Source organism: Natator depressus, chromosome 13 (genome assembly GCF_965152275.1).
Source record: "Natator depressus isolate rNatDep1 chromosome 13, rNatDep2.hap1, whole genome shotgun sequence".
NCBI classification, from domain to species: Eukaryota; Metazoa; Chordata; order Testudines; family Cheloniidae; genus Natator; species Natator depressus.
This window is the reverse complement of record NC_134246.1, coordinates 34,553,884-34,556,700: the sequence shown is the minus strand read 5'-3', so window position 1 is coordinate 34,556,700 and position 2,817 is coordinate 34,553,884.

Below are 2,817 nucleotides of genomic sequence, written 5' to 3'. Positions count from 1 at the left end.
GCTACTTGCATCACAGCAGCCCCCACAGTAGATTTGCCCACTCCAAATTGATTCCCGACTGACCAGTAGCTGTCTGGCATTGCAAGCTTCCACAGGGCTATCGCCACTCGCTTCTCAACTGTGAAGGCTGCTCTCATCTTGGTATTCTTGTGCCTCAGGGCAGGGGAAAGCAAGTCACAAAGTTTCATGAAAGTGCCCTTACGCATTCGAAAGTTTCGCAACCACTGGGAATCGTCCCAGACCTGCAACATTATGCCATCCCACCAGTCTGTGCTTGTTTCCCAAGCCCAGAATCGGCGTTCCACCGCATGAACCTGCCCCTTTAGCACCATGATGCCCACATTGCCAGGGCCCCTGCTTTGATAGAAGTCTGTGTCCATGTCCTCATCACTCACGTCACCGCGCTGACGTCGCCTACTCGCCCGGCATCACTTTGCCAGGTTCCGGTGCTGCATATACTGCTGGATAATGCATGTGGTGTTTAATGTGCTCCTAATTGTCAAAGTGATCTGAGCGGGCTCCATGCTTGCCGTGGTATGGCGTCTGCACAGAAAAAAGGCATGGAACGATTGTCTGCCGTTGCCCTGATGGAGGGAGGGGCAACTGACGACATGGCTTACAGGTTTGGCTTACAGGGAATTAAAATCAACAAAGGGGGTGGCTTTGCGAGAAACTGAATGGCCCCTTCAAGGATAGAACTCAAAACCTCAAGGATAGAATTCAAAACTGGGTTTGGCAGGCCGTTGATTTCACAGAGGGAAGGAGGAGAAAATGAATACAAAACAAATCTGGTCTATTTCTTGTTTTGAGCCACTTCATCTATCTTTATACATCTTGCTGGCAGCAGACTCTGCAGTATGACCGCTAGCCGTCATCATCTCCTGGGTGCTCGGCAGAAGACAGTGCAGTATGACAACTAGCCATCATCTTCTGCTGGCTGGAGGTTAAAAGACAGCACACTGCCGGTAGGACTCAATCGCCACGAGACGAAACTTAAAAGGGAAATGACCTGGCTGAGTCACTCCTATGTTTGCCCATTTGCCTCGTTAGAAGAGCACCCAGGACTATGTCGACGACGGCTACCAGTCATACTGCACTGTCTGCTGCCAAAAGGCAATTAACTGATGCTGTGTAGCAATGCAGTACCATGTCTGCCAGCACCCAGAAGACATACGGTGAGCTGAGCGGGCTCCATGCTTGCCGTGGTATGGCGTCTGCACAGGTAACTCAAGAAAAAAGGCGCAAAATGATTGTCTGCCCCTGCTTTCACGGAGGGAGGCAGGGAACGGGGGCCTGACGATATGTACCCAGCACCACCCGCGACAATGTTTTAGCCCCATCAGGCACTGGGATTTCTACCCAGAATTCAAATGGGCGGCGGAGACTGCAGGAACTGTGGGATAGCCACCCACAGCGCAACGCTCCAGAAGTCGACGGTTGCCTCGGTACTGTGGACACACTCCGCCGACTACATGCACTTAGAGGACTTGTGTGGGGACACACACAATCAACTGTATAAGACCTCTTTCTACAAAACCGACTTCTATAAATTCGACCTAATTTCGTAGTGTAGATATACCCTAAGTTCATACTTTCTGTAAGCTTAACAGGTATACCACAAGGAAAGAACCGAAATAACTGGGAGGACTAAAATAACAAACATGAGAACCATCTAATGACATTAATATGTATGTATATGTCATCAATATATACAAACATACCACCTTATGGAGTAAGTGTACCCCAACATTTCGGTGAGTGAGGAAACCAAGTTTGGACATAGAAAGAGGGCCTGAGTGATTAAGCTTTCTAAGAGGGGTGACCCACCATGCCAAAGAAGCTTCTAAGCTTCTTAGAAACTTAGAAACTGCTTGCTCTGTGTTATCAGCTAGTAGCAACGCTTCCTCCTGTCACTACAGCGCTGTTTACATGGGGAATTATGTCAGTATAACTACATCATTCAGGTGTGTTGATTACCGCTGAGCAACATAATTATACCGATATAGTTCTGTAGTGTAGACCTGTCCTGGTAAATTTACCAGACCTGAAGAAGAGCACTGTGAAGCTCTAAAGCTTGTCTCTCTCACCAACACAAGCTGGTTCAAGAAAAGATATTACCTCCCTCAACTTGTCTCTCTAACTTCTGCCGGGGCTGGAGCTATGCACACCCCACCACACACACACCCGATGGCTGTGGCTAGGGCTGTGTGCCCATGGCTGGGGTTGGAGTTGGGACTTGTGTGCCTCTGCCCTGCAGCTGCGGCCAGCTCCAAAGGTGCTCTGCACACCTCCCCTCCCGCCCCCCCCGGAGCTGCAGCTGCTGGAGCCAGGGCTGTGCCCCCACCATGGCAGTGGGGCTTGGCCTGTCAGTTCCCCACAGACTCTAGCTGTCATTTCTCTCCCCCACCCTGTGAATTTTTTATTGCCCGTGACCTGTCCGTGACTTCTACTAAAAATAATTGTGACAAAATCTTAACTTTAGTTGTCAGTTTTTTGATGAAATGCCACATTCTCCAATGAAAATTTCTACAAAAATGATTATTTCCCCTGCTTTCATCCACATCTGTCACAAAGAAAAGCCCCATTTTCTGAGCACCTCTAGAGAAGACCTCTATGCCATTCCAGCTAAGTCCTGCAGTTACTGCTGTAGTTAACATGTAATGCTGCAGGGGAAATTCGAACGTAATCCATCCTACTGAGAGCCTGACTGCCTCAGCTTCATTTTAAAAAACTTTTTGGGAATTCCCTGGGTGGTTTGTAAGTAATAATGGAAATCGGTACAAACATTCCACTGATTTCCTTTCTAAGGACCCAGAA